We start from the raw sequence: 19,621 nt of genomic DNA, 5'->3' as shown, positions 1-19,621 counted from the left end.
CCAAAAGAGATCCTGAGCACCCCAGTGGTGATGGTGTTTAGTTGGGGAAAGCCCAATCTACCTCCTTGCTGCAGTCCCTTGCTGGCAATGAATGTAAAATGGTGGTGCCTCCACCTGGCTGGCCTTGTACACACACTGGTGTGCCTTGAGAGCCTCCAGAAATATACTCACTCCAACTATAATATGGATCCAAAACAACAACTACAAATCATATACATCTAATAGAATACTTTAAAATAAACAATCTTTACTTAATTTAAATAAACAGGGTTTAACAGAATTAGAAATGAATAGCATTAACAAAACACTTAGGGTGTGTCTAGACTACATGCCTCCTTCGACGGAGGCATGTAGATTAGCCAGATCGGAAGAGGGAAATGAAGCCGCGATTAAAATAATCGTGGCTTCATTTAAATTTAAATGGCTGCCCCGATCTGCCGATCAGCTGTTTGTCGGCAGATCGGGGGAGTCTGGACGCGATTCCCCGACAAAGAAGCCTTTCTTCATCGACACAGGTAAGCCTCGTGAAACCAGGTTTACCTGTGTCGATGAAGAAAGGCTTCTTTGTCGGGGCATCGCGTCCAGACTCCCCCAATCTGCCGACAAACAGCTGATCGGCAGATCGGGGCAGCCATTTAAATTTAAATGAAGCCGCGATTATTTTAATCGCGGCTTCATTTCCCTCTTCCGATCTGGCTAATCTACATGCCTCCGTCGAAGGAGGCATGTAGTCTAGACACACCCATAATAATTGCAGCTTATACAGCTAACATTTGTACTACCAGTGACCCCACCCAAGAGTGTGCACACCCCTAGACTCACTCCCAGACATTTGCTTGCGTTGGCGCGCTGATGTTGCAGCTGTACTGAGGATTTGGTCCAGGCTAAACAGCATCTCTGTCCCAGGCAGCACTTTTCCAACAAGGCCCAAACTTACTGCCTCATGCTGTGCCTATAGGAGGCAGCCTGCTAACTCCCAGTTCCAACAGGCATCTAGTAGCTGCACTCCAACAGCCCCTCCACTGGGTCAATGTCCTTGGCAGCAGCCTGGCTCCCCCTCTGGTTCCAAACTCCAAGGCAGAGTCCCAGACTGCTAGGCCTCTTTCTTCAAGCACATGGAGAGAGCAGTCCTCTCTCCCCCAGAGTCCTCCCTTCCTGTTTTTTCCCAAAGGCTCATGGGAATTGTAGTCTGGATTGTAGCACACAGGGTCATTTCAGAATAAACCAGAGGCCCCTTTAGTAAGGGGACTACACAAGAATCTAACTTTCTGCAGAATGTGCAACCTTGGGCTGTGTCTAGACTGCATCCCTTTTCCGTAAAAGGGATGCAAATTAGACACATCGCAATTGCAAATGAAGCGGGGATTTAAATCCCCCCTGCTTCATTTGCATAAAAATGGCTGCCGCTTTTTTCCGGCTCGGAGCTTTGCCGGAAAAAAGCGCCAGTCTAGATGTGGATCTTTCGGAAAATAAAGCCTTTTCTGAAAGATCCCTTATTCCTTATTTTACGGAAAAGGGATGCAGTCTAGACACAGCCTTGGAGTATATCCCTGTTTTACAAGCAACACAAAAATAAATGCAATCTATCACTGTGCAACTGACACAGTTAAATGGCAGTTCTGATGAAATGTGTGGCATTGTGGAACATGCAGTTGAATCAGAAATAAACATTTCATTTTTAAAAAAAATGGTGTGTTGCATTTGTAAAGCTAGATGCTGGTCTCCAAAATGGTCTTTTTGCTCTACCAAAAAAAGCTTATATTTGCTGCTACACAACCCTCTCCCAGTAGCACAAGTAGGCCATTTTCTTGGTGGACCCAGTAACTGGCAAGTTCCCAAGATCTGTATAGTTCACAGGGGATCCAAATGGCCTGAGGGAGTGAACCACTGGCTTCTTGAACGGAGGAGAATAGAAAGGAACTCCAAGACCTAGCCAGAAAAAAAAATCCATAAGCCGGACCGTGCCCTGTTCTGGGGGCTGCTTTGCTCTCTTGAGTGGCACAAAGCATCAGTAAGTGAGTTGACCTTCCATTAGAACCCACCTAAATGCAGGAGTCTTCAGGTATTGTACAATCTCTATAGTAACTTGCATGCTACCCTTTTCCTGGTCCCTTCTGTAAGGAAGAATGGGATCATGACTGGGTGGCTAATCTGACTACAACTGTCAGAATGCCCTTTTAAGTGGTAGAAGTTGGCTTGAGGTTGTATGCCTTCCTCATGGGTGATCTTGTGGCTAGTCTATGCGGGGGAGGGAGCAGACGGTAGGGTGCATAACATTATCAGTATGGCTCAGACACAGCTCAAGACCTGGACCCATGGTTCCCATGTATTAAAATAAGAAATACAGAACTTAATGCTGCTCAGTAAGTGGACAATGCACATCTTGCCTTGAATCTTATGACTTCTTTGCCAAAGTTAATAAAAATCTGATTTTCTCAGGTCAGTGTTGACCTGGGGTCATATTTTGAAATAAGCTACAGTAGAAAGCAATGCATTTCCAATCTTGTAGTTCCAAGCCTAGATTGCTCTCTTCTTCTGAATTACTTTCTTTTAAAGTGGACAGAAGAGTTTATTCAGTAGTCTAGAGTTTAAAATATAATCAGACCTATAAACTTTCTTCAAACTTTATTTTCTCTCACTTACTGGAAAACGCCCCAGGTTTTTTTGTTTGTTTGTTTTGATAGCTTAAACTTAATGTCCTAGGATCTTTCCTGTAGGCCCCCAGGGTTGTGTGGCACTTTACTGCCACCTGCCTTTGGCATGTGGAAGTTTGTCTGGGCCTGCTGGAGGGTCAAGTCCCCAGCTCCAATGGCCATGAGCAACATAAGCATACCATTCTAGCTCTTGAAGGACCCGCTGTCTCTCTATAGTTTAGCAATTGGCACATCCCAACTCTTGAGCTCCACAAGCATCTCCATGGAAGGTCTAGCTGCTGGTCCACTGGATGCTTGCAGTATTCATGGATTCACTTTTAAAGGAACTGTGCACCTCAGCTTCCCAGTTCCACCTCAGAATCCCCACTCCACTTAACACATAGCACTTATATGTTTACAGTGAAAATAAATATCTAAGTTTGTTTTAGAAAGCATGGAGATTCAAATAATGGCAACTAGAGGAATTGGAAACCCATGGTTACATATGAACCAAACTCATAACATGAATGATAGAGCTCAGACTTCATTAACAAGACACTCATCTCTTGTAGAATATTATTCTTCCAAAATCCTTGCAGCATTGTACATCAAGGTTTACCATGCTCCTTCTTTTATAAGACAAACATGCTGTTAGCTTGCCCTGTTGCTGATGGATTTTTTGAGTTTCACTGTACACTCCATGTCACGTGTCTATATTTGTTTGCCCATGTTACACAGCTGTTTTATTAGTCTAGACACCCGTGTCGCTCCGAGTTACTCGCCCCACTCTCAGTGCCTACGCCACGAGGTACCCAGGTGCCAAAAAGTTTTGTCTCAGGCTACAGTTCTTAGCTCGCCTGCGGGCGGAAGGGAAGGGGGTCTGGGTCCACCCATCCCATCACCAAGCTCCCTGTGATAGCAGGCGGGGGTTACCCCTAAACTCACCTGCTCACGGGCTTTGGGACCCCATTCTGGGCCATCATTCAACCCTGCCACCGGAGCCCCTCTCGGCCACACTCAGCTGGATCCCCCTGCACCATCACCCCCTTTCAGCCCCTTACCTTTGTCCCTCCCCTGTCTGTGTCCTCCCGCCATCTTTTATCCGTTTCCCCTCCTCTTTGCCCCGTGGGTGACGTCAGATGCCCTGATCATCCCGCCGGCCCCTCCGCTCTGCCCCCTCCCGTCACGCCGGTGATGTCACATGCCGCGACCGGCGGGGCATGGTGCCCGGACGCTCTCCCAGCCTCCGTCTGCTGGGTCCCTGCGCTGCATGGGTCAGGCCCCTCCCCCAAGCGCTTGTCGGTGCCTGCATCGCCGCTGCCCGTGCGGTGCGGTGCGGACGCACGCCTCTCCGGCATCCCGTTCCCCTTGCTGTGTGTAGTGGTGGGGTTGCCTCACCCCGTCACACCCCAGATATACCCTAACAATTGGTTGTCTTTAGTCAAAACCAGAACACCCTCTGCTGTTTTGTTTTAGCATGTAGATTTTCTTTTCTTTTCTCCTGTTTGTGTCTCATTATGCAAATAGACCTACACGGTGAGGCAGATAATACAAACATGACTAGACAGAAGATATGTATCTGTTACCTCTTGCCTGAAAGGAATATGTCTGTGGCATGTCACCTCTTGGTCACCTGCCTTAACGTAAAAGACCGTAAGAACATAATTGTCACTACAGATATATAACTCTTTAAATAGTATCTGCACACAGGTTTCACAATGACTACAATGACCAGTGGCATGGAGGAAGGGTGAAGCTGTTGCTTGGGGAGGCAAGCTCCCCAGCTTGTGGCCCTGCCCATATTCCAACCCTGCTCTGCTTAGGCTCCACCCCTTCCCCATATCTCCCTCTTCTCTCTGCTCCCTCATTCCAGCCAAATCCCTCAACCTAAATGTAGCAAATGACGTTTGGGAGGAAAAAAAACCACTTAACATTTCTTTCTAAAGAAAATGAAGCCTGTTTTTCGCTGTATGCCAGATTGTGATGACTGAACATGCAGAAGGCACCTAATTAAAATAATTAAATTTGGGAATAAAAAAATGTCAGTGACAGGGTTGTTGTTGTTTTTTTAATATACCCTGAAAAGTTTGAGAGACATTTGTTTGCAAAAAACTTTGTAGTAAAGGCAAGTCAGTTGTCCTGCTGAATACAACATTAAATATTATGGAATACATAGTGTAGCCCTTCCCTGTTTTATATTTTCTTCATCAATATTTGTAAGGTGATTTTACATTTTAAATACATTCTTAGGTCTTCATAAAATAATCATTCCAGATTACTACATATTTAATCTCACTGAAGCAAAGATATTATTTTAAATTAATTGGTCAGAATGGTTTAGTGTGTGCATAACAAAATTCATTTTTTAAAAGAGGGAACACTATTTTGTGTGGTTTTCATAACAAAACATGTTTATGAAATTTCAATATATATACATCTTAAAATGTTTTCAAAGGTTTTAGGCATAATAAAGGATTCTATATGGTAGTAAGGTGCTAATCTTAATGGAGAGTTCTCTTAAAACTAGTTAATCAAATAGGCTATGTTTTCACTACAGAGTTTTTGCAGAAAAACAGCAATCCAAACCTCAAGCATGTTTTTGCGCAAAAAATTGAAAGAGCAGAGGGGTTTTTGCGCAATAGGTATTCCTCTTTCTATGAGGAATAACTCCTTTTTGCGCAAGACCTCTTGCACAAAAGAGTGTGTGTGGATGGGGAACAGGGGATTTTTTTGCGCAAAAAGAGGCAATCAAAAAAAGCACAAGTGCCCTGGTGGCCATTCTGTAAACAGCAATTAGAGTTACCTTTCGAGAAGCGTCCATGCAGTCTGGACGCTCTCTTTCGCAAAAACGCATCGCTTTTTTGATGCAATTTTGCAGTGTGAATATGCTCTTGTGCAAGAAGTTTTTGCGGAAGATCTCTTCCACAAAAAGCTGCTTGCGCAAGAAGCCTGCTGTCTAGACATAGCCATAGTCAGAAATAAAAGGGAGACTCATTTGTTCAGCTATCTGGAAGAAAAGGAATGTTGTTCCTTTAGTAATCTTTCTATTGTCCCTTAATCTCTTTTTCCTGAGGTATTGTTCTCCAGGGTAGACATTCTAATAAAGTGATTCACATAGGCAGGATTCTTTCCAAAACCAAGTATATTTTATTAATGAAACTAATAACACCTGATACAATGTAATCTAAAGATAGAAAATAGACACAAATTCCTCATTGCAAGTTAAAGAGCATCTAATCTATAATAGCATATATTTTAAATAATTTAGAGTGGATGCAGTTCACTTTACAAGGCCAGTGTGCAACAAACTCATAACAGGAGTGCCCAACGGCAGTTCTGAATTTATACTTTAAATTTACATTTTAAATTTTACATAGATAACATGCATATTTCAAGCACACACATTCTAATCCTACTATACTCTACACTAAGCTATAGTTAAAAAAGGAAAACAACACGATTATGCTAGCTGTTGATTCTGCTGGGATGTTGACCTTAGTTGCTTGGTCAACTCAGTCTGACAGCTTCATTTCTCCCCAATCCCTACCTTTGCTATTGTGTCTTGGTCAGCTCACCTCCACAGCTTCGCTTGCTCTGCTACTGTTGCAGTTTTGCATCTGTCTTTTCTCTTTCCCAGCCATTGTTCTTGCAACTCCTTTTCAGCAGCTGTCTTTGTCAGCTTTTCAGTGATCTCTGCTTGCTGATTATCTGCCTTTTATACTGTCCTGGCTGTCAGGTCTTTGGCTAGGTATTTTTGCTTCTACCAGAAAAAAGAAGCCTTAAATTAGCTGAACTGTCTGACCGTTCCCTATTTGGCTTCCTGCTAACACTCTTTCACCTAATTTTACACTGCACCTTCTCATTGTCAAACATTTGTATTTATTCTGCACATGCTTAATGCTACTGTTTGCCTCGGTGTTATGATATTGCCTTACTGGGCTTTTTGCCAAGGTGCCATATTATACATCTTTGGCTTTCTGCTAATTAACTGAAATTTTCACCTCAGTTTTTGTATTGGGCATGCTCAGCCAGAGATCTCCCAGCTCTGGCCAGTGATCTACAACATCCAGTGGCAAGTGACATGCAGTTTTCCATTAATGAAGTGTTTTCTACTTATTCAAGATGGAAGCCAAAGACACAAAATTGAGTCTGAGAGAATCTGGAGAATTTCTCTGATACTACTAGCAGGGCTGGAACCAAGAGGTCCCTGGGTCACACCCGTCTAGACTAGATTAAAGTATTTGTTTCATGCTCTTCTAGTTGTGGTTTATTTTTCTTCATAAAGCTATAAAACCTATTCTTCTCATATGTTTATTAATATCTGCAAAAAGATAAATAGCATTTAGTTACAGAAGAGAAAGGTTGTGGGAAGATTAGTTTTGTCTTGCTTTTGATATTACTGTTTAGCACCCCAATATTCTTTTTTTATATATACCATGCTAATCTTCAGCAGCACAGGTTCAAAAATGGGCAACTCATCATGTAATTATAAAATTATCTCCAGTAATTCCAAGACATAGTATATCCAGTTATTTTCCCTGATAACCTATTTCCTTTAGGGTATGTCTACACAGCATCATTACTTTGAAATAACTAGCTTTATTTCAAAATAACTTAGTCGGCGTCTACACAGCAGGCAGTTATTTCGAAATAATGTCGAAATACTGTCAAGCTGGAGGACTTCTTACTCTGACTCCTGTAACCCTCATTGTACAAGGAATAAGGGAAGTCAGGGGAAGAGCGCTTTATTTCAAAATAAGTGCTGGGTAGATGCTCCCAATGTCAAAATAAGCTATTTTGAAATAAGCTATGCAATTGACGTAGCTCAATTTGCATAGCTTATTTCGAGTTAAGCCCTAAAGTGTAGATGCATCCTTACATGCTTTGTTTCTTTCAGTTCTTTTGCTATATTGCCTTTTTTTAATCACGTTTGAAAAAACAAGAATATCTGGCACATCTCAGAAACAAGACACCAAATCATTTTTACAACAGATTTAGCCCTCTTTGTTGTTTATAAATTATCTGTGAGCAGGTAAAGTTTGTTTGCTAGTTGCACTTGTTCAGAAGCCTTTGCAAACAAATATTTACATGCCATGTACTCTGACTTCTTGCTGTTCCAAACATCTGGCATTATCCGCATTTCCTGATTGCGTGACCTTGGTATGATACACAGAAAGCATCTCCTCCTCTGTTTGCATTATCATTTTCACTGTGGCTCGTTCTGTTACATTCATATTGACAGCATCAAATGTGCAAATATGAAATGGCCATGAAATCATGTCAAGAGTGAATGTTCTTAGAAATAAATACAGATTGTATGAATAGTAATTTTAGTTGCCATAAATGTTATTGAATGAGAAGAGCTGTCCTCACCTCTTTGTTTACAAATACATATGTGAGATGGGATTCAGCAAGTGGCTAAGTAAGTGAATCTCACAAATATCCATGAATACTTTTGCTTTTAATTGCTCTCAACTCTTAGTTAATTAGGATTTTAAAATATTGGATTCCTGTCTTTCCTTTGCAAGCCTTGAGAAAGCAAACCTTGCTCACAAAACTGTAATGCGTTAGATAAAATCATAGAATACTAGGACTGGAAGGGACCTCGAGAGGTCAAAGAGTCCAGTCCCCTGCCCTCATGGCAGGACCAAATACTGTCTAGACCATCCCTGATAGAGAGTTATCTAACCTACCCTTAAATATCTCCAGAGATGGAGATTCCACAACTTCTCTGGGCAATTTATTCCAGTGTTTGACTATCCTGACAGTTAGGAACTTTTTCCTAATGTCCAACCTAAATCTTCCTTGCTGCACTTTAAGCCCATTGCTTCTTGTTCTATCCTCAGAGGCCAAGATGAACAAGTTTTCTCCCTCCTCCTTATGACACCCTTTTAGATACCTAAAAACTGCTATCATGTCCCCCCTCAATCTTCTCTTTTCTAAACTAAACAACCCCAATTCTTTCAGCCTTCCTTCATAGGTCATGTTCTGTAGACTTTTAATCATTCTTGTTGCTCTTCTCTGGACCCTCTCCAATTTCTCCACATCCTTCTTGAAATGCAGTGCCCAGAAATGGACACAATACTCCAACTGAGGCCTAACTAGCACAGAGTAGAGCGGAAGAATGACTTCTCGTGTCTTGCTCACAACACACCTGTTAATGCATCCTAGAATCATGTTTGCTTTTTTTGCAACAGCATCACACTGCTGACTCATATTCAGCTTGTGGTCCACTATAACCCCTAGATCCCTTTCTGCCGTACTCCTTACTAGATAGTCGCTTCCCATTCTGTATGTGTGAAACTGATTGTTCCTTCCTAAGTGGAGCACTTTGCATTTGTCTTTATTAAACTTCATCCTGTTTACCTCAGACCATTTCTCCAATTTGTCCAGATCATTTTGAATTATGACCCTATCCTCCAGATTAGTCGCAACCCCTCCCAACTTGGTATTATCTGCAAACTTAATAAGCGTATTTTCTATGCCAATATCTAAATCTTTGATGAAGATATTAAACAGAGACGGTCCCAAAACAGACCCCTGCGGAACCCCACTTGTTATACCTTTCCAGCAGGATTGTGAACCATTAATAACTACTCTCTAAGTACAGTTATCCAGCCAGTTATGCACCCACCTTATAGTAGCCCCATCTAAGTTGCATTGCCTAGTTTATTGATAAGAATATCATGCAAGACCATATCAAATGCCTTACTAAAGTCTAGGTATACCACATCCACCGCTTGTCCCTTATCTACATGATTTACTCTTTACAAATCCATGCTGGCTGTTCCCTATCACTAACTGTGTGAACCAATAAATCCTCTGCTTGTTTTCACCTGCACCCAGTGTGTCTGGAATTATTCCCTACACTGACCCCCAATATTCTGTTTTTACCTAGGAAGTAGTCATGTAACCCACAGGAAAACTGTGGCTAGACCATGAAAAGGCTGTTCCTCTTTTAGCTCAAGCAGTAGTCTATGCTGGAGAGCAGAAGATCCAGGTTTCAAACACTCATTGACAAGATATATGCACGGTCCTGATGATTAAACATGATAGGACTTTTCTTTATTTAAAAATGACTCTCTTATTCACATAGTGACCAAACATCCTTAACAACAAGCTTTTATGATTAAAACCATTGTAATCCCCGTCGTGGTGCTACACACCACACAATAGTGGTGTTTCTCATTATGCTACTTTATCTCATATCTTAATTGCTGTATTTCTCAATAGCAAGATTAAATGTTGAGGGGGATGACGAGGCATCTGTGTAGAAACCATTGCTCCTTTAATACATCCCCTTCTTTTGGACAATCAATTCCTTATTGTTTTGCTTATTGCAATGCTCCCCCTGCTAGGGACAACTGACTAAGCCTGAACATTACTTTGCATTTGTCCAGGGTGTTGTATGATATTTAAATTTTATTCACTTCATTTTTTAAAAATTATTTGGATTATTGTCCATTGGCATTTTTTAATCTAAAGAGTCTTTTTTCAGATGTATGATATATTCTGAGCACAATTTTCCCCATGCCAATAATTATAAAAAATGTTCAATAGCTTTAATTACTACCCAAAATGAAGCAATAATTTCTCCCAGCAGAATTCAGATGTCAGTTGTAATCTGGCACCATCTTTTCCAGGTCTCATTCTTTAGATTAAAATGTTCCCAGTAAGCATTTACATCTGTGTTTAATTTTACTCCATTGTTGGCTCACTCTTGTTTCAGATCCCTTGTCATACTAATGTACAAATGCCAACTCCCACTCCTGTGACCACTCTCTTTTCCTTTACCATTTAGTGGTTGCAGTTGCTTAGCTTTATCTGCAAGCCTCTAACTGACTCTCATGAAAGAGAAGAGCCCTAGAAAATTCTATATGCATCTATGATTGTTTGCTTTGTGGGATCAATTAAAGGCACAAATGTACTACTTCCAACTATCTAAAATAATTCAGTATCAGACATCCACAAAGGAATGGCTGGACAAAACTTTTGTGGAAAAACTGAAACAACAGAAAATATCTGAGATTAAGGCAGATGAATCACCCATCTTGTCTATGGTTGATGTACACTGTAATAAGAAGCTCCTTTGAATAGAGGTATAAAATCTTCATTCATCAAAGGGCAACTAGTGTAAGGTTGATTAATATACTCTTTGACTCAACTTGCTAAGAGGCTGACACTGTGATTGCTAATGAAAAACACTGTAAGGGTATGTCTACATTACAGCATTATTTGAAATACCTTATTTCAAAATAACGCATCTAGACACAAAATGCATTTTGAAATAGCATTGTGCTATATTGAAATAGCGCGTCCACACTGATAGGATGCTGAATCGCATTTAAGGCTGGCCAGAACCGGTTCGGAGTTACCTTGTGTGGCTGCTGCCTGAGGCTGTCTGAGACCTGTGCTTAAAGGGAACCCCCCAGACAGCCAGTTCTAAGATTTCCCTGCTTGCTTGCCTATCTCTGTGTGCTCTGGTTGCCCTCACTCAGGACACCACAGCACTCTGCAGCATGGAGCCAGAGCCACCCCTGGACATTCTGGTGCGTCTCCTGGACGTATTGCTGTGAGCCTGGCAACATGTTCTGCAGGCTGTAACAGTCTCCCTGGTGTGCCCCACTGGGGGCTTGTGCCTCATTCCTCCCTCACGTTCTTCCATTTACCCCTCCCTAACCCTTCTTCCTGCTGTACAATAAAGACACGTGTTCATTACAACAAAGCCTCTTTATTGAACAAAACTGTGGGGGGGGGGAATGAAACTGAGGTGAGACTGGGGAAAGAAGGTGGGAGAGGGGAGGAGGGAGGGTGAGAGAGGGGAGAGGGAAACCTGGGAGGAGGGAGCTGGCAGGGGGAGGAGAAGCTCAGAGTTGGGGGTCTCGCTGGCCCAACTGTCTCCTAGCACCGTGGGTGCAGGGACCTTGGCATCCCTGGAGGTGTGGGGAGGATGAGAAGGAAGAAGCAGGAGGGGGAGAATGAGTGGGAGGAGGACTGGTAACTGGGGAGGCAGCAGGGGCTGGAGCAGCAGGAGGCAGCAAGCTCTGCCCCAGGGTCGCTGACCACCTTTGGGGCACAGACCATCCTGCCCCCCAGGATGTGGTCCATGGCATCAAAATACGGGCAGGGGTCTGGGTCTCCCCCTGGTTGAGAGCTGCCCCCTGTGGCCCTGGCATACACACCTTCTGTAGCTCCTTTATTTTTATGCAAACCTGCTCCTGGGTTTGCATGTGGCCTTTGGTGGGCAGGCTGGCAGCCATCCGCCTGTAAATGGTTGCGTTCCTCCATTTAGTGCGGAGATCATGGACATTGGAGACATCCCCCCAAACCAGAATTAGGTCCCTGATCTCCGCACTGGACCAGGCAAGCGTTTGCCTTTTCTGGCCCCTAGCAGGCTCCTGGGAGCTGGCAGACTGGTCCTGGGGAGCGGTGGAGGGCTGGCTGGCACTGGCTGCCTGGCTCATGCTGGAGCCACTGGGTCAGGTGCCGCGACTGCTGTCTCTGGGCTGGCAGGCTTGGAGCTGGCACAGGCACTGTGGCCAGAGTTTACCCCTTTAAGGGCTGTGGGGAGAGGAGGAGGGAGAGGAGTTTTCTTGGTTGTGCCCAGAGTGGCCACCAGGGCACCCTGGGAAGGGCTGAAGGCCCCCTATTTCAAAATAAGCATCTACACGACGCTTATTTTGAAATAGCAATTTCGAAATTGGTGCTATTCCTCATGGAATGGGTTTACCAATTTCAAAATAAGCCTTCCGCTATTTTGATTTAATTTTGAAATAGCCGTTTGGCTGTGTAGATGCTGGTAAAGTTATTTCGAAATAACGGCTGTTATTTCAGAATAACTTTGCTATGTAGACATACCCTAACAATAAAATCTTAGTAGCTTAGATAAGGCTCTGAGAAATAAAACTGAGCTTCATTACTTGCCATTTCTAACACAAAATATTTTGTGAGAAGTCATACCCTTCTGAAGTCACTGAGAATTTGACATTGACTTCCCTGGGGACCAAGATACCCTCTATAGTGTTTATATGAACTTTTCACTACTTCATATTCCTTCTGTCCTGAGACTATTTCTGACATTTCAAGTTTTGCAACAGCTGCAAATAACCTTTCATTTGTTACTTTTAAAACACAAATGTCACAAAAAAAAGGTACCACACCTACCCACCCACCCATCCATTTTGGTGAGCAATAGTTCCTCTAATCTATTCCATGTGTGGAATAAATTTTATGTGCACTGAGGAATGTGTGAAAGGGCACCACCAACAGAAATAAAAAACCTAGCTGTGAGCACTCTTCTAATCAACTAGCCAGCAATTGAAAATCTCCTGAGTGGCTATGCAAGCACCTGGCTTACAGGGTACACTTGTGATGAGATACTAATGTGATAAATTAAAGTGCTATATATGGCAAATTATATTTATAACAGATTGCTTAAGTGTGCATATCCCCCTCTAATGACTAGACAACATATGGATTAAAGCCTACTACTGCTGACAGCTAATAGGATTTATTACTTTTGGTTATATACTTAGGGTCTGCACTTTCACTGCTGAAGTTATCGAGGGCTGACACCATGTAAAGGGATCATACTGCATTTAACATCTATCTTACATTGTCTCACTTGCAATCTGCTCATTAGTCCATTCCTCCCAGAATTATTCAAGATAATCCCCAAACAACAAAACAGATGCCATGAGGGGGAAAAAACTGTTAAAGTGTTATATTGTTCCCCTCAAAATCCATCTTCTGCACCAGTATTTCACCAGTCTGTGGTACTGCAGGGAAAACATTTATCCTGAGCTTTTGACAGGTTTAGGCTCTATCAGGGCTACCTAGGAGTTTTATAGTATGTATAAATGAAAATTCCTAGATTTCTCCACAAGAGATCAAAGAAGCCTCAAATAATTTTCAGATATTTCTTACTTTATTTCTTTTAATTTTCTTTATTTTAGTGTTACACCTATCTTCTAAAATTCTCCTGTTGATACTTTAGTTTTAAAATTTGTAACTAAAAACTGAAAAAAAAACAAACCCTTTTCTTTTCAGATGAAGACAAGACTGGGTCCAGGAATTCTAAATCTTACCAATTTAACAAACAATGGGAAAAATTACTTCACCTGCTCAAGATGGATAATATTGGATATTAATAAAGGACAGCTTTTAAAATGAAAACAGGATAATTGAAGTTGTAGAGATGCCATTTATGATAAGGTGAGATCAAAATAGGCTTAATTAATGATCATGCATTAAAAGAGACACTACATTCTTGGCAACAATATAATAAATGACAAATCATTATTAATGTGTTTGGTATTTATTCAGGGCCTGATTGAAAGTCCTCTGATGTCAACAGGAATCAGATCAGTCCCTTACTGCTTTTTTCCCCCACAGATACAGAATTAATATTCAGGTACTATTCCTGATACCACAAACTCCAGAAGTGGCTCTTATCAATCATTTATGCTAGATAAATGAAGCTTTAACAAACACTTTCAGAGCCCTTGTAACATGCAGAGTCATATCTTTTTTTATTGCTGCACTTGAGTTTCTTTTTGGTGAAATATGTACTGTAAATTTTAGAATTAAGGCTTCCACATAAAAGATGCTAATTGCAGTGGTGAGTCTGAAAGATGAAAGGAAGAGGTTTGAAGCTGAAGATTTAAAATGAGGCTGTATTGTATCTTTTGCCCCCTAGATAGATCTGTGACTGATTTCCTATGTGCTAGCTCCACACTTACAACTACACATCCAATTAGCATGCATATAAATAGCAGTGTCCAGAGTGGGGCACTACTCAGGTGACTAGAACAGAAGAAACCTCTCTGAACCTGGGGTATATACTCTGCATGGCTCTTCCCATGCCCCCGCAATTATTTTCCCAGACACACTGCTATTTTAAACAATGTAATATTTTGCTGCCTTGCTAGAGCCTTCCCCTACTCCCTTGCCCTGACACAGCCTTTTCCTATTGATGCTGCCTCCCTTTCTCTGTGTCATGTAGCTATACTGCACACAAGCTGCTGCAAGTATGGACAAGTCCATAGACAAGTCCAATAAGTTACATGGGATGTCTCCCTTCTTTACTCACACCATGGCTGCAGTTCTTCCATTCTGTTTTCCCCACTTCTCAGCTTTAGGTATCATTTTTTAAATCTCTTTCTTAAAAAGATCTCTCCTCTTATCCTTTTTTTCTTTTTCTTTTTTTAACATTAGAACTATCTTCTGACAAATGCCAACAATATGGAGTACTGGGAAATTTATTGATCCTAGACCTCATGCCTAGGGCTATAAGCCATTATGAACTTGAAGTACAAGCCCAGTCAGGGGAATGAAAATGTGTCAGAAAATTCTTTATATGCCTGCAGAGGATACCAGGAGGACTTTGGGTCTGTGTATACAGGAGGAAACAAATGCACAGTTCCTGCTTACCGAACAGGTTAAACATAAGAACATAAGAATGGACATACTGGGTCAGACCAAAAGTCCATCTAGCCCAGTAGCCTGTCTGCCGACAGTGGCCAATGCCAGGTGCCCCGGACAGGGTGGACCGAAGACAATGATCAAGTGATTTGTCTTGTGCCATCCATCTCCAGCCTCAGACAAACAGAGGCCAGGGACAAGGGGAGAGGCAATTCTCGATTTAGTCCTGAGCAGGGAGCAGGATCAGGTCCAGGAGGTAACTATTACAGGACCGGTTGGGAATAGTGACCATAATATAATAACATGTAACATTCCTGTGGTGGGAAGAACACCTCAGCAGTCCAGCACTCTGGCATTTAATTTCAAAAAGGGGAATTATACAAAAATGAGATTAGTTAAACAGAAATTAAAAGGCTCAGTGACTAGAGCCAAATCCCTGCACACTGCATGGAAACTTTTTAAAGACACCATAATAGAGGCCCAACTTAAATATATACCCAAAATTAAAAAACATAGTAAGAGACCTAAAAAAGAGTCACCGTGGCTTAACCACCATGTAAAAGAAGCAGTGAGGGACAAGAAGGCATCTTTCAAGAAATGGAAGTCCCAGTGAGATAAATAGAAAGGAACATAAACGCTGTCAAATTAAGTGTAAAACTATATTAGAAAAGCAAAAAAAGATTGTGAGGAACAGCTAGCCAAAAACTCAAAAAACAATAGCAAAATGTTTTTTTAAGTACATTAGAAGCAGGAAGCCTGCTAAAAAACCAGTGGGTCCCCTAGACAATCGAGATGCAAAAGGAGCAATCAAGGATGATAAAGCCATTGCGGAGAAGCTAAATTATTTCTTTGTATCAGTCTTCACGGCTGAGGATGTTGTGGAGATTCCCAAACCTGCACCGTCCTTTGTGGGAGATGAATCTGAGGAACTGTCCTGAATTGAAGTGTCATTAGAGGAGGTTTTGGAACAAATAGAAAAACTTAACATTAACAAATCATCGGGATCAAATGGCATTTACCCAAGGGTTCTAAAAGAACATAATTTGTTGGGCAAAAGTCAACATGGTTTCTGTAAAGGGAAATCCTGTCTTACTAATCTGTTAGAGTTTTTTGAAGGGGTTAACAAACATGTGGACAAAGGGGATCCAGTAAATATAGTATGCTTAGATTTTCAGAAAGCCTTTGACAAAGTCTCTCACCAAAGGCTCTTGTGTAAATTAGGTTCTCATGGGATAAGAGGTAAAGTCCTTTCATGGACTGAGAACTGGTTAAAAGACAGGAAACAAAGGGTAGGAATAAATGATAAATTTTCAGAATGAAGAGGGTCCAATCCTAGGACCAATCCTATTCAATTTATTCATAAATAATCTGGAGAAAGAGGCAAACAGTGAGGTAGTAAAGTTTGCAGATGATACTAAACTTTTTAAGATAGTCAAGACAGAAGCAGACTGTGAAGAACTTCAAAAAGATCTCACCAAACTGAGTGATTGGGCAACAAAATGGCAAATGAAGTTTAATGTGGATAAGTGTAAAGTAATGCATGTTGGAAAAAATAACCCCAACTATTCATATAGTATGATGGGGGCTAATTTGGCTACGACAAATCAGGAAAGAGATCTTGGAGTTATTGTGGATAGTTCTCTGAAAACGTCCACGCAGTGTGCTGCGGCGGTCAAAAAGGCAAATAGAATGTTAGGAATGATTAAGAAAGGGATAGAAAATAAGATACAAAATATCTTACTGCCCCAGTATAAAACTATGGTACGCCCACATTTTGAGTACTGTGTATAGATGTGGTCTCCTCACCTCAAAAAAGATATTTTGGCCTTGGAAAAGGTTCAGAAAAGGGCAACTAAAATGATTAAGAGTTTGGAATGGGTCCCATATGAGGAGAGGCTAAAGCGACTGGGACTTTTCAGTTTGGAAAAGAGGAGACTGAGGGGGGATATGATAGAGGAATATAAAATCATGAGTGGTGTGGAGAGGGTGAATAAAGAAAAGTTATTCATTAGTTCTCATAATATAAGGACTAGAGGACACTAAATGAAATTAATGGGTAGCAGGTTTAAAACTAATAAGCAAAAGTACTTCTTCACACAGCGCATAGTTAACCTGTGGAACTCCTTGCCAGAGGAGGCTGTGAAGGCTAGAACTATAACAGAGTTTAAAGAGAAGCTAGATAAATTCATGGAGGTTAGGTCCATAAAATGCTGTTAGCCAGGGGGGTAGAAAAGGTTGCTAGGATATATAGATATACATGCTGAACCTCTCTAGTCTGGTCCTCTCTGGTCCAGCAACATCCATGGTCCACATGATTTTAGTTAGCCAGATGTCTACTTAGGGGTATGACCAAGTTTCCCACTGTCCCACGAAGTTTGGTTCTCAGTGTTTTAAGCTGTTATTTACCCCTAATTTACCCCTAAATGTCTTCAATGAACCTAGTAAGCAGTAGAAAATTGGGTAATGCTATTAAACAATATTGACCTCCCATGGTTTGGGAATTGTTCATGCTAGTTTTGGAATAATTGTATTGGGCGGCATCAGTGTGCACATAAATGGGAGTATTTGTAAGTCAGCCATAGGATTGGCCTAGCTGGTTTTTGGCTCTGTACACTGATTTGAGGGTGCCAGTTCAGGAGAATGTCTCTACCCAAGACAGTATTTCAATAGCTGGGAGTTAAATGTTAAAGTGTTGTCCTTAATAGAGATGTATTCCTGAATCCCTCTGTAGTTGGGCAAATAAAAATGCTTTTGCTGTAGCAAGAGAAATAATTTCAATTATGCTATAAATGACAGCTTTCATATTGGTTCCTGATGGTCTGATTCAAAACCCACTAAAGTAAATGGAAAGACATCCAATGACTCTAGTGGGCTTTGCATCTTAGTGATGACTGTTCAGTGGGCATTATAGCACACCTAAATCACCCTTGGTAGAGATAAGAAAATTTCACTGGTAAGTATTTGTCATCATTCATAACTCAAGTGTGGAACATGCAGCCATTTAAAAATGCATTTTTCTTAATGAGTATAATTACATGTCTGAAAATTGGATAGTTGCTGAAAACTTAGGAGGATAGCTCTTAAGAACAGCAGTGAGGAATACACTTGTCAAAGTTTTCCTTCAAACATCACAGACTGAATAGCTAGCAGAGATCATTATTTATCAGTTTAAATCCACCCACATTTGTCCTCAGATTGAAAGCCGAATAAAACCAGATTGCATGGAAAACAAAAGTCTCTTACACAAATGCAATTGTTGGTATGAAGTAATGCACCCAATATAATTAACACCATAAAAGGATCATTAAGAAGACTGTAATATTTTGATTTTTCTCTGTTTTATCAGTTTACAAGCCAGCTAAAATATATAAACATTTAACTTCCAGGAACTGCCCTTCAAGTATTTAATTAGACAAAAGGGCCTTCTACTAGCTCAACTTCCCATCATAGCCAAGAGACTACAGCTGTTTGAAGTCTAACTTGCTATATACTGTCCACAAACAACATCCATCCCCTATTGTGCTGCCCTCTTTATTTTATTTGCTCTTGCAATGTGAGTGTGAGATCCAGATGTCCATCTCCACAAGATCCAGTTTCAAAATTAATGCCAGAGGCTATAGCTGATGGAAATAGTTTGGACAAATAGTTTGTTCACTGAAAAATACAGTTTGGGTCAACCGCAACCTATATGCAAATTTGACACCGTTAGCTTTAGAAGCTTTTTGGGGAGTGGAAGGGGGACATAGGTGGATGGTAGTGAGGCCCTCCTTTTAGCTTTTAGCTCCGTGATTAGCCCTGTCAGCTGGGTTGTAGTAGACCAAAGTTCAGTTCCTCCCTCTCCCTGATGTGAAAAAGGGATATGAACTTAAGTCAGCCACATTGAGGAATGTGCGCTAGCCACTGGGCCATTGCAGCATGGACCTCTCTGTGTCTCCCATTGGATTTTTCCACTTTTTAAAAATAAGTAGTTAAATACCCAGTGGAGAAGGGACTTAACTTTGGGTTTCCCATATTCTACCTGAGTGCCCTAATGACTGGGCTATAGAATCATTCTCAGTTTTTAAATGACTATGATTGTTATGAATTGTCACTGTGAATGCCAATTTGGCCAAAGAAAAGTATGACTTTATAGCCTGGTTGTTATTTAAGGCACTTCTCCATATCAGACAAGGGTGGACTTGAACTCTGCATTGCCTGTAGACTAGGTGAGTGCGCTTACCATTGGGATAAACAGCAGAAGGAGACAGTTGCCCTCCCCCACTCCCACACACCCCTCCTTTGACCATTTTGTGAATCTAGCCTGAAAAAATCCATTTAAGGTTAATTTAAATGTATTTTCTTCAGCCCCAAACAGACATTTTCCATTCATTCAAAGTTTTTTGTCATATTTGGATTTGAGTTGACCCTAACCATATTTTTTTTGGAACTGTCAGAAAACTGAAAATCAGTTTTGTCCAGCACTTCCACACATGCTAGAATACCTCATTCTCCAAAGGGGGGCCAGCAAAAAAACTGTAGCCTCCCCCTTTTCCCCTGCTCTCCCACATTTTGCAGATTTTTTTCTA

This window comes from Pelodiscus sinensis, chromosome 2, assembly GCF_049634645.1.
Source record: "Pelodiscus sinensis isolate JC-2024 chromosome 2, ASM4963464v1, whole genome shotgun sequence".
NCBI classification, from domain to species: Eukaryota; Metazoa; Chordata; order Testudines; family Trionychidae; genus Pelodiscus; species Pelodiscus sinensis.
Note: the sequence above shows the minus strand (reverse complement) of the source record.